Raw genomic sequence first — 12,682 nt, 5'->3', positions numbered from 1 at the left:
TCGATACGGCTTGCCTCACAAAATAGTCTCCGACAATGGAAAGCAATTTGATTGCGAGGAATTTACTGACTTCTACAACCAACACGGAGTAGTGAAAAGCTTCTCCGCGGTAGCCAGGCCTCAAACAAACGGCCAGGCGGAAGCGGTCGATAAAATCCTAAAGGTCACCTTGAAGAAAAAGCTGCTGGCCTGCAAAAACAACTGGCCTGAAGAATTGCCAAGGGTATTATGGGCTTACCGGATGACCCCCAGAACCACGACCGGTAACTCGCCTTTTTCGATGGCGTACGGTTGTGAAGCAATGGTCCCGATAGAAACATTATTCCCATCCCACAGGAGGATGACTTACGATCCTGCCACGAATCAGGCACTGCTTCAACAAGCTTTGGATTAAATCGAAGAACTCCGGGATGAGTCTCAAATACGGATGGCTACTTATCAAAAGAAGGTGACCAAGTATTTTAACTCTAAGGTTAAAAACAGAAAATTCGCTATTGGGGATATGGTCCTAAGAAGGGTTTTCCCAGCCACCCAGGAACCCGGAGTGGGAGTACTTGGGCCAAATTGGGAAGGACCATATGAGATCGAGGACGAGATCGGTTCCGGCACTTACAAACTAAAAAGAATGGACGGAACCAGTCCGATAGGGGGTCCAAGTTAAGGTCCCACGGATTCTGGTACTCTGGGTTGTTGATACTCGCCTCTACCTCAACCCGCAAAACCCTCCTAAGGGCTTCCACCTCGGCATACCCCCGGGAGTACTCGTCCATGGCATAGTTATGCTTGGCTATCCGAAGCTCTTGCCTCACCTCATCCCTAGGGACCGGAGTAAGCACGATGTTGGGAGGAGCAGGATGTTCTTCCATGGGGGAGACCCCGCCGTCAAGACCATGGGCAGGAGTGTCGGCTCTCCGAGGCTTCTTGGGCTCGTCCTGGGCAATCATCTTGCCCTTGCGCTTACGAATCAGAGCCACCTCAGGCTCCTCTTCGCCTTCTTCAGCCTCCTCCGGAAGGGCCCGGAGCTCTCCCGCACCCTCGGCGACTTCCTCAGAAAAGCCCCATTGCTTTCCTTGGCCTTCTCCCGGAAGCACCTCCTCGTCGTCCACTAAATCAACAGTGTCAGGGGGAGCGCTAGAAGAGACCTTCAGAGAAGGGGCTATGGGGGAAGAGGTAAAGGTCGGAGGAGCCACGGGAGTGTGAACTCCGGCAAGCTGTTCCAAGATGGCATCCATGGAGACACCTGTTTCACAAAAATAAGCAAGTGTTAGATATCCGTGGGAAACCACTTACATAAGATACAGCAAATAAGCTACTCCTACCCGGACTTCCTAATTTGGCCCTAGCAAAGTCCTGAACTTTAATGCTACAGCATCATCTCCGAGATAGCTGTCCGAAGGCCGGAACCAGCTGGACGTAAGGTAAGCTGAAGGACCTAAGGGAATAGGTTCCAGAGGGCCAGAGCCCATCCGGGACCGACCTAGAAAATCTCCTAAGTTTGGAAAGTAAAATTCCTTCAAATGATCCCCCCACCGGGTCGATGGCATCCTAAACCTATGAAGACGCTCGTCGAACCCTATAGGCCTATGACTGGCGTATTCGCCAACGGAAGGAACATAACGAATTATCAAAGGAGACTTACCGCCGGCACCGGAGGTGCTAGCACCAGGAGCCCCTGAATTTGGCTCTGGGACCGAAGGCTGTGGCCTGGGGGTTTTTCTCTCCGAAGAATCCTCAATGCGGAGGGGCCTCCCGGCAGGACGATCCCCAATCTCTTCTTGAAGAATCTTGTCAAAAAATTTAGCCTCGGACTTCCCGGCAATCGCCTGGCTCCTTCGCACCACCGGGCTCCCCACGCGAAGTCCCCTCCCAGAGGCCGCCTGGGCCTGAGAGTATGCCTTCTCCTGGGCCTTCCGGTAGAGATAGTCTTGGTATTTTTTCTCTGCCGTGGCGATAATCTCGTCCCGGAAGGTCTTCTCCGCGACTGGCGCCCTTACATTGGGACAGATGACCCGTGAGAGGTTAGAGTCCTCCACGGATTGATGCGGAAGGATAAGTTTGGCCTTCCTGCAGTTTTCCGTGGTGACCAAACCCCCAACATCGAGATCGGCGCGGTCGTAGGAGGCAAAGGCTTGGGCCCTCCGGAGGAAGGTCTGTGTAGAGGCCGTCCGCTGATAGGGTGGGATCCTCACCCACTCAGTAAGGAGCTCCGGGTGATCCACTGCCCTGAACCCGGAGGAAAAGAAAAAGCGATGGCGATACTCCTTGACATGAGTCTGCCTATTATACGGAACCACCCCTTCGTTAGCGGGATGGATCCGGAACCCATAGAAACCGTCCTTAAGTTTGTCCCCTTTCTTGGGGACGGATACAAGTTCATAAAAATACAAAATTTCCGCCGGGCGGGGAGATCCCCATCCGCGGGCGGCATAAAAAATAAATAAGCCTGAAAGTAGGCGATAAGCTTGAGGAATAAGTTGGTATGGCGCAAGGCCGACAAAAACAAGAAAATTAATAAAATAGTCCTGAAGTGGGAGCATGGCACCGGCCATCAGGTGCGTCTGGCTCCAGGCTCCGAAGCTGCCGTAATTATGGTTAGGCGTCTCCGAGTCGCGAGGTGGCCGGTGATAGGTCCCCGAAGTGGAAGGTTTGATCCCAGTGACGTCCACAATATTCTCCAGTTGATGGGGACAGGTTAAGGTGGAATGAAGCTCAACCGCTTCCCACCCGGTTGCTCGGGACTTATACCCCTCCTGGGCAACGGGTCCTAAGGAAACCTCCTCCAAAGTGGCCATGCATTTCCCGCTCTTCTTCGAGGACTTCGAGCCAGAGGCAGACATTTTCTATTCTGTGAAAAACAAAAAAGAAAGAGAAAATTCCAGCAGTTAGGTCCCATACCAAACCCTAAGTCAAGAAAAAGGGAATGGGGGTCCCCTAACCGCTGGAAAGAGGCCCCCTCCGGACACGTGTCACATGGGAAACCCTAGAAAGATTCCCTGAACAAGTGTCGGGTGCAGTAAAATCGCAGAAGGTGGTTTTACACAGTAAGGGAAACAGAAAGAAAAAGACCCCATCCTATGCCCCAAGCAACCGTTGAACGAAGAACATATGGTTTTCTTCAACAAAATTGCACGATAATAACAGAAGGCATAATAATGGTGATTCTACAACTAAAGCAGTAAACACAAAACAGAATACATGAAGAACCTAAACACTTGCATACCCAGAAATCTCAAAATGCGAACCCAGAAAGAAACAAACAAAGCAAGTAAAAGCATGTCATTACTAAAGGATGCAAGAAACTTACAGTGAAGTGTTGAACTGGGGTTCCTGATTTTAGTCGAGTAAAGATGAAAAGGACTGATAACAGCAAGCAAGGAAAAACTGGGAAAAAATGGCAAAGTGTTCAGAAGGTTCGTGCTGTTTTTGAAGAATTTGCTCTCTGGGAAATTCGAGCAAAAATGGCAAGGAATGGAAAGTAACCGAAATGAAGGAAAGATGGTGGCTTTTATAGGCAAAAGTGCGTGAGGAACAGGCGTCACAACCTACCAATCGAACGGTGGGGGAAACGCACGATTCAAATACCCAAAGATCAACGGGCCAGATTGAGTTGCAATAAAGGCGGTGGAAACGTTTGAGTATCCATCTGACACCATTAATGGGCCGCATCAATCAATGGGCATGAAACGAATCGACCTCTGCAAAAGGCGAATCGCTGCATTTAATGCCATCATTAGATGCACCCTCACGCGCCCCAAGCTCGTGCCAGGAAACCGAGGAGTCGGCCGGAGACACCTCTGCAAAAAGCGAATCGCTGCATTTAATGCCATCATTAAATACGCCCCCACGCGCTCTGAGCTTGGGCTAGGGAACCGAGGAGTCAACCAGAGGCACCTAAGCAAGCCTTGGTTTATTTTCCAAGTAAACAAGGCTTGGGGGGTAAATGTTGCCCCTAATTTCACCCAATATACGTGGACCAATCGAACAGGGACACGTGGATCAGATAACTTGTAAATATTTGTTAAGTCTTTGTATGCCACAAGGAAGCACCCTGGGCATAGGTCCTGGAGGAGGCACCCGGAGTGCAAGGTGCTCCCGGAAGCTCGCATAATATTTCTGATCTTTATTAATAAGTAAATCTGATTATATGAAATGAGTTTTATTTAGGGCATAAAACCCAACAAGTTGTTCATCTCATTCGTAGATGGATGTACATTCAGGGGTGGATATGAGTTTTTCGTTATATTCTTAAAACGATAACTCTAGATTATACCTTATGCAAAGAAATTTGAAATGTTTGAAAAATTTCTGAATTTCTAGCAATGGTGATAAACCATTAAGGTAAGTGGTTAAAGATCTTGCAAACTGATAGGGGTGGAGAAATAGTCAGTAGATATGCAGTTCAAAGATCATTTAATTGATTTTTGAATTATATCCAAACTTACCTCCCCAGAAATTTCGATTTGCATATTGATGATTAGTTACTAGTCGTTGCCTAAGTCTTTCTATGGTAATACAATTTCAGAATGATGTAATGGTTGTATACTTAATGTAAATCATTACTAGATTCATGGACGACCTAATCGAATTCTTAAGAAAAGCTGGAACTGTTAACCATGGTTTGCATGTTTGTTAGCTATTCTAAGTGATTAGGGGTGGACCATCCCATAGTCAATAGATAAGAAAGTGTTTGTTTAAACAAATACTACTTTTCTAAGATAATGACTGTAATATCCAATTTAAAATAGTATTTAATTTTTTTTATGTTTGGATATTAATTGTGCGAGGATAATTATCTCATTTATTTGTGTTGTTAGTGAGTTTATATTATTGCTTAGAGTAGTTGTACCAATTTTCTAAAGAAAGTTAAAGTTGTATTAACTACGAAAGTAAAATATTATGATATTTTCATAAGTAAGTAATGTTTAATTCAAGCCCGATATGAAAGTCCATTACGTTTTTATAATATATTTATTAGATTTAATTAATTGTATATATAAGTGGTATTAAATAATATTATTATTTGATTAATGTTAGAAAAATCGTAAGTTTAGAGAAATTCGCATGTCTAATGTGAATTCAATTTTCTAAAACTTTTATGAAGATAGTATTCTCTGATTTGGAATATTTCAGTATCAAAACTTTGGATTTCCGATGTCTACTGTGATTCGTTACTCCATATTCCTTCTCAGAAATAGTTTCAGTAAAACTATCATAACTCCCTCAGTTTTAATCCATTTTTAGTGATCTTTTATATCATTGGAAAGATAATTTAATTTCCTATAATTTTTATGAAGGAAACTTTTACTGAATTCGTGTAGTTATTGGTCAAAAATAGTATTCTTTCTGTTGTACTGTAAGAGTGTGAATTTTAATGTTAGGGCCTTGACCCATGTGTTATTATAGGTATTAGTGACGAGATAACAAGTTTAAGCAGCGGGATTTGAGGTAAGGAAATTAGATAGTTTTATATGTGTTTATCTGCATAAATTTGGATTCTTTGTGTACTGAAATATGAGTTATGATTATTCAAAAAAGAAATATGAGTTATGATATGTTATTATAAGTCTATATATGGTACTGAGAATGTGTGGTATGGACACAATGTTCGTAAATTGATATATAAATTATGGTTTTTATGACTTGTATAATGTTGTATGTTGTATGATGTGTATTGTATGTTGTATGGTGTATGGTGTATGTTGTATGTTATATGTTGTATGCTAACGTCTCAGGTAAAGTGAGGGACCATGGTGGGGTATGATACGGGATAAGGCCGTTGAATGTAGAGATACCCTACCCTACATTTTACTGAGTCGTGTATGAGATTGTTATGGTGGGTATGATACAGTAATGTTACTGTTGAATATAGAGATACCCTATCCTATAACAATAGTAGGGCTGCATAGGCCCAGGTTATTATATGGGCAGATTAGGCCCAGAATATTGTAGGGCCAAGCTAGGCCCAGATTATGTAAGTAATGGCTATGATATGCCAATATTATGGCAATGGCACTATTATTTATAGTATTGATATGATTATGTTATGAATGTGATACTGAGTTATGATCTCTGTATATATGTATGGTGTGAACAATTTTTATGGATCTATATGATAAATGTTTCTATGTATACAGTTATTTGGTTATGGTTATAAAATAAAATGTATGATATTGCTAAAATTTAATAAATACAGTAATGGTATGTGTGATATTATATGGTATTTTATGATAAGCATTTCCTTATTGAGCTTTTAGCTCACTGCCTTACTTTCCCCCTACAGGTATTAGACAGGGAAGTATGTATAGTGAGCAGGGTCAGTTCTGGTACGTATACTGTGAGTGGCTACGGACGGGGCAAACGATCTAGAACGCCGGTGGTGCCTGTTTTATTTTAAGCAGTTGAAAAATCTAAACACAATGAAAATGTATTATTTAAAATTATTTACTTATCGTATTTTGTTTTACAAATGAAGGATCCTTCTCTTTTGCATTTTGATTTCTAAAATCCATTGTTGTATTTAAAGGATTTTTTTTTCTTTTCAAATTATGCATTTAAAATGGTATTTTTGTAAACTAAGGCAAATATCGGGGTGTTACAGGTTGTATCAGAGTCGATCGTCCGTTAGCCCGAAGGATACTCACGGTATACATACAGAAGACTGAAAAAGATCCCTCTCACTATTATGTAAGTGTTAGTTTTAATTTTCTTGTTATTGCCATTAATAGTCTTATATGTGATACATATAATTAGAGCCTCATCTGAGGTGGTGCTTAGAGACACCAACAGTACCCTCTATCTCTTATGATTGATTACACTTTTTAGGAAGAAGATGAATATGTTTATATTTCTTCATTGTCTTGAATTGAACTAGGAAGGACCGTGTTCCTTTCTTGAAAATTTAGAATAAATTATATTAGGAGTTCATAAGACTTTATTTGATAAATAGAATATTACTAGTTAAGCTTGACAACATTAAGTTTAGATATGTACATAGAATCTTCTCTTCTAATAATTGAACTCTTTTGTTTCTATTAAATCAACCTTTCTTGTAAGAGCTCACACATGAAACTAGAAGAGCAGTTAGAATCAATGTGAAAGGAACGACCAGTAGAGGTGGGGGCTAAGGATGTGTGTTCTGCTAACCCACAAATGGTTGATGTTCCAGATCGAACCCAATAGTAGTTAAGGCTAACGATCTAATAGAGGCATTGGAAGGAATGTGAGCATGACTAAGGCGATTTGTTGAAGAGTTTTCACAGGCTCAGCGCAATAGATCACCAACACTAGTAGTGGAACTTGAAGCACATAATGAAATGTACCAATAGCCAACTAAGTATCGATGCATAGAATTGCACCTGTCTACAAATGGTTAAAGATGAAGTCTCTACACCTAGTTATGAAAGGAAGCCCAACCTATAGGGAGTAGGGAATGATTTAAGATAGTGGATGCTATACTAGACCAGATATGGTATTTTATGAAACTCACTTATTAAGAAAGATGAAAGAATAGACCTATAAGGAGCAAGTACTATCTTGATGGATATTCTATGGATACACACCCCTAAGTTAGATGGTAAGAAGTATGAATATTGTATATGAAGACTTTAGAGAAAAGTCTATTATACAAATTAGTCCAAAGAGGACTATGCCATCACGTAGAAAGGAGTGTAGCACACTGAACAGAATCTAGAATAAGAAGTTAGAAAGAGACCTGATATAATTTTTTTTAAAAATAATGACTTATGAAGGTATCTTGAACACCAAGAGATAAGTAGAGCATCAACAAATATTAGATTACCGAAGGAAAATTGTAAGCTTCAAACTCAAGGTCAGCTACTTTGTGAGGAGACAATAAAGTAAAATGCGCATGGTTTCGATAAAGACAATTTCAAAGGAGGAAGAAAAAGAAGATTTAGACACGACTAACAATTTGGGTACAACATGAATGAGAGTCAACACAGAGGACAACTATACAGAACAATTCAAACTGGACAACTTAGAGATCATAGATACATCTTTGTAAAGGATGAAAAAATAAACAACTATAGAAAGTAGATCATAAATTCAAGACTTGAGGAAGAGGGGAAATTAATATTCAAGGGTGACATCCCTAGATTCTAAATACCCATCGATACAACAACGGTGTAGATCATAACTCAAGGAGAAGAGGTTAGGAAAGCCTCACTCAAAGGCAAGAGACAAGTGAGACACAACTAGGACTGATGTGATACATCTACAAGAATTTCATGGAACGACAAGGACCATACGAGTTTTTGTGAAGTGTTGGGATTATGAAATGATCAAGCAGCATAAAAGGCACAGAGTATGCAAATGATACTACAATCCACTCATGATTTTCTTTGTGGACAATAGTATGAGTATGTTTAAGTGAATAGAAGCAAATAAAAAAAAAATTACAAAAGTGTTAATGTTGGTCAAGAGAAGTGGCATTTCTATGCTATATAGTGTTAAAGGAAAGAATGACATCAGATCTGCCAAAAGTTAAAGTTGTCAAGAGCTAAGAATTCAGACAAATATTTGAAACTTTCTCGACCCAGAGGGCTAGTAATGGAGCAATATCCTAGAGGAACATACTAAGATGGAATAAGACAATAGCCATTGTTTGGAAAATAACTAAAGTTTATCTAATTGAAAGTGAGGAACTTATAAGGAAAGAGAAATGGATGTATATGATTGCATTCATATATGGAATGAAGATGCTTAAGTGAAGTATGAACTTATGTTTTTTAGGGTAATTTAGGAAGTACGAGTCAAAGAGCCCTGGCTAAATAATTATAAAAAGTGAGTCTCTAGTAGCAAATCAGATACAAGTGGGGTGTAGGAGGTATAGTAACGATGAACAAAGTAAGGTCTGTTTGGCATGATTTGCCAATTATGTATATAGTATCCTTACCCCGACAACTTAGTTGATTGATATATTATGAGATTACATGATTAACCTATGGTTAAATAGTAAATGATAAATAAATAATTGGGCTACCTAACCTATGTTAGGGTTGAACTCGTTTTAAAGGGTTATTAATGCACTTTCGATATTTAGCATATATGATCTTACTTAACTAAAAGTAGATGGTCTGTACTCGAATGTAAGTTGGTTTTAGATTTTGGAGGTCTTAACAGTGCAATTAAGAAGTTGGGATTTATTTTGTGAACTATAGAGGTCTACAATATGTAAGACATAAATATGGTTAGAAAAATATATGGTATCATAAATATGAAAGTGATGTTATACCCAGAAGGTTAGTATAATAGAAGAAACGATCATTGAACACAATTACACAAATCTATCAGCATTGCAGATTTAGACTTCATAACTATAGCAATGTAACACCACTTGATGAAATGTGGAGGAAAGTAGGACAAATGGCTAATACTACTGGAAGGATTCCTCTTTGGATAATAGGTACTGTAACTGGTGTTCTAGTGATCGGTTTACTCGGTATTTTCTTTTATGGTTCATATTCTAGATTAGGTTCATCCCTTAGTTAATATTTAGTTAATAAATGATCAAATGAAATATAGATGCTTATGGGCGAAATCTAATGAAACTGTCGCTGGAATTGAGATCTCATTCAAAGAGAAGGATACCAAATATCTGGAGTTTCCTTTTGTATATTGTAATATCCCAATAAGCCTTATTGTAAGTAATTAGGATTTATAATTATATTATGGATTAATCAGGTTATAAGTGGGATTATGATCCTACTAATCTAGTTCAACATAAATTTTAAATTTTGCTATAAGTGAGTAAATAAGCGTAATTTATAAACTACGGAGATTTATATAGTATGTCTGAATGTAATATAAGATAAATGTGGAATAAAAATATTTGCAGGTTTGGCGACCTTGGAGACTCGATCGGGGGCCAAAAATATCATAACAGGTTTAATTATTAGTTTTAATGGGAATATTGTGATTAGTTGATAGTGTATGTATTGGGGTAATAAGGAGTATGTAGAATTTAACTTAGCGCCCTAGAAGTATAAATTTCTTAATGGCTAAGAAATAATAAAATAATTATTAATAATAAAGTTTCTATTAATATTATTATTATTATTATTATTTTATTATTATTATTATTATTATTATTATTATTATTATTATATTAAAATTTGAAGTTATCTGTATATATATTAAAACTTTGAAAAAGAAAAAAACTAACCTATCCTATCTCTCTCGCTCCTCTTCGTGCCACAAAAAACCACCATCCTCATCCTTTTTTTTCTTCAATCTTTAGCCTAAAACCAGCTCTAGCAGCAGCTGTGAGCATAGGTAAGTTCAAGGAAAAAGAAACTTGAGGTAAGGTTTTACTTTTCCTTAAGTTTCAAGCTTGAGTTATAGGTTTAAAGGGTTGAAATTTTATTCTGTGATTGATGGGATTTAATTGGGCCTTGGGTTTTATTTTTATGATGTTTTAGGATTGTTTGTAATGCTTATTTGGTAGGTTTGATAGTTGTGGGGTGGAAAAGCTCCAAGCTTGAGTTTTAAGCTCAAAGCTTGAGCTTTAATGGCACTTTTGATTTAAGGGCATGGTTTTGATTTCTGTTACGTTGGAACTGTTATATGGATGATACATATGTCTCATATGAAGTTTGGAATGAATTGGTTAGGTTTTGAGTTAGTTTGGAGAGTTTAAAGTTGAAGAAAATCGTGTTCCTGGCAGTTCAGAACCGGAATTCCGGATGTACCAACCGGAATTCCGTTTGGTTAGTTTTCGGAAAAGTCGAATTTCGTATTTTGGCCATAACTTTTCACTCGGGTGTCTGTTTTGTACGTTCTGTATACCATTTCGAAGCTTGCGACGAGATCTATGATATGGTGTATATTTTAGAGCCAAAATATAATTTTCATTTTAGTGAATTTTTCCCTCAAGGTTTGGTAAGAAACCCTAGGTATTCCTTTACAGTTATTAAGCAGTGTTTTGGGATAAACACTTATTGGTTTATCATCGTTATGACATAGGGCCCGGGATGATCGATCGTTCTCCAAGCAGGTCGGCCAACATACCTAAACCAGAATTTGAGGTAAGAAAAGTATTAAATACTGTATAAGGTTAATGTTATGATTGTTACAGTTTCGATTAAGATTGAAATCTTGTTATACGTTGTTGTGACTTAATTCTAATCGAAGTTAACGATATGTATTGGATGTGACTCGGTTATGATCGAGGGAAATAATAAGAAACGATTATCATCGTTTGACTCGATTATGATCGAGGAAAATAATAGGAAACGATTATCATCGTTTGACTCGATTATGATCGAGGGAAATAATAGGAAACGATTATCATCGTTTGACTCGATTATGATCGAGGGAAGTATTATGAAACGATTATTATCGTTTGACTCGATTATGATCGAGGGAAGTATTATGAAACGATTATTATCATTGTGGCTCGATTATGATCGAGTAAAAGAAACGGTTATTACCGTTATGAGTAATTACTCCTGAAACCGCGGATAGGTTTCTTACTTATCGTTTGCTATATCGAGCAACGATAGTGACATATATAGCTCGTGGGTAACGAGTGGTAAGGGTACTTTATGATGAGTTGTAATCGAATATATTATGTTATAGTGTGACTGAACGAATGTTATATTGCTTGTGAAATTAATCAATTCTCTTGTAATGATGCATGATTAGAGTGCTTTATGAAGTACTGAAATTGAGTGGATATGTTAATGTGTGAACTGGAGTACTTTATGAAGCATTGAAAGTAAGTGTTTACAATACTATATGATTAGGGTGTTTTATGAAACACTGAGGTTATTGATTATGTATAACTATAATTACTCTTAATTTTGTAACAAGTTTGCTTGTATAGACGTTGAATTGTATATGTACGTTGAAAGAGAATGATCCCTTGGTATGTATAATCTGTGGTACTATAATTTTCTATTATTTTCCATGATTTTCTTTATCTAGTAGCTTTTCTTGCTGAGTCATTGTGACTCACGGGTGCTTCGTGGTGCAGGTAAGGAAGTTAGAAGCTGTGTTCGGCCATGAGTCAGAAGTCTCCCAGCAATGTACATATCAGCCGTGGGGTCTTGGCTTCTGGGAAGCAGGATCAAATTCCTTTCTATGTTTGGAAATGTAATCTATTGTAAAAGAATATTTTTATTTTATAAATAGGGGATCCTATTTTACGATAGTATTTAAAATGAAAGTCTTTATTTTGAATTTAATTAAAGATTTAAATTAAACCACACTGTTTTTTTTTTTCAAAATTTATAGATTAGTGATAATAAATTTTTTTAAAAAGCACACACACGTGGCGTCCCTGAGAGTCGGGGCGTTACAACATGGTATCAGAGCGACCAAGGTTTAAAGATCCTGAAGACTGGTTTGATATGTACATTGGTTGCGATGACTCGTTCGATTCGTGGTCTAGTAAGTGCTAATTATTAGGTTATTAGTGAATTATTTATTGATTATGTGAATTGTCTGCTTATTTGAAATGTGTAAGTTGTTAGAGAAGCATGATAAGTTTTTGATATAAAGTTGCTAAGTATGTCTATGCATGTGCGGTAATGCTTATTAGCATTAGTTTTAGTTAGAAAGATTCTAACTATGAGCAAGGAATGGTCGTGAGTATACTAGAAGGTGTACTTGAGGCAATCTAGTAAGAATGATTGTGAGCCTGTTAGGCTCGGGGTAGGTG

The 12,682-nt window shown here is 38.3% G+C and overlaps 1 long non-coding RNA gene across 2 annotated transcripts; it reads left to right on the top strand.

The window, feature by feature from the left end:
* Positions 1–10,187: 10,187 nt before the first annotated feature.
* On the top strand, positions 10,188–12,150 carry LOC133038567 (uncharacterized). Of its 2 annotated transcripts, none has more exons than XR_009688073.1 (3): positions 10,188–10,320; positions 10,984–11,045; positions 11,996–12,150. It is a non-coding gene; the product is annotated as an uncharacterized LOC133038567 (long non-coding RNA). The 2 variants fall into 2 exon arrangements; XR_009688072.1 differs by lacking the exon at positions 10,188–10,320 and adding an exon at positions 10,335–10,899 and having other exon boundaries at positions 11,996–12,022.
* Positions 12,151–12,682: the final 532 nt, after the last annotated feature.

Source organism: Cannabis sativa, chromosome 5 (assembly GCF_029168945.1).
Source record: "Cannabis sativa cultivar Pink pepper isolate KNU-18-1 chromosome 5, ASM2916894v1, whole genome shotgun sequence".
In the NCBI taxonomy this organism is placed as follows: Eukaryota; Viridiplantae; Streptophyta; class Magnoliopsida; order Rosales; family Cannabaceae; genus Cannabis; species Cannabis sativa.
Note: the sequence above shows the minus strand (reverse complement) of the source record. Positions and strands in the feature narration are given on the sequence as shown.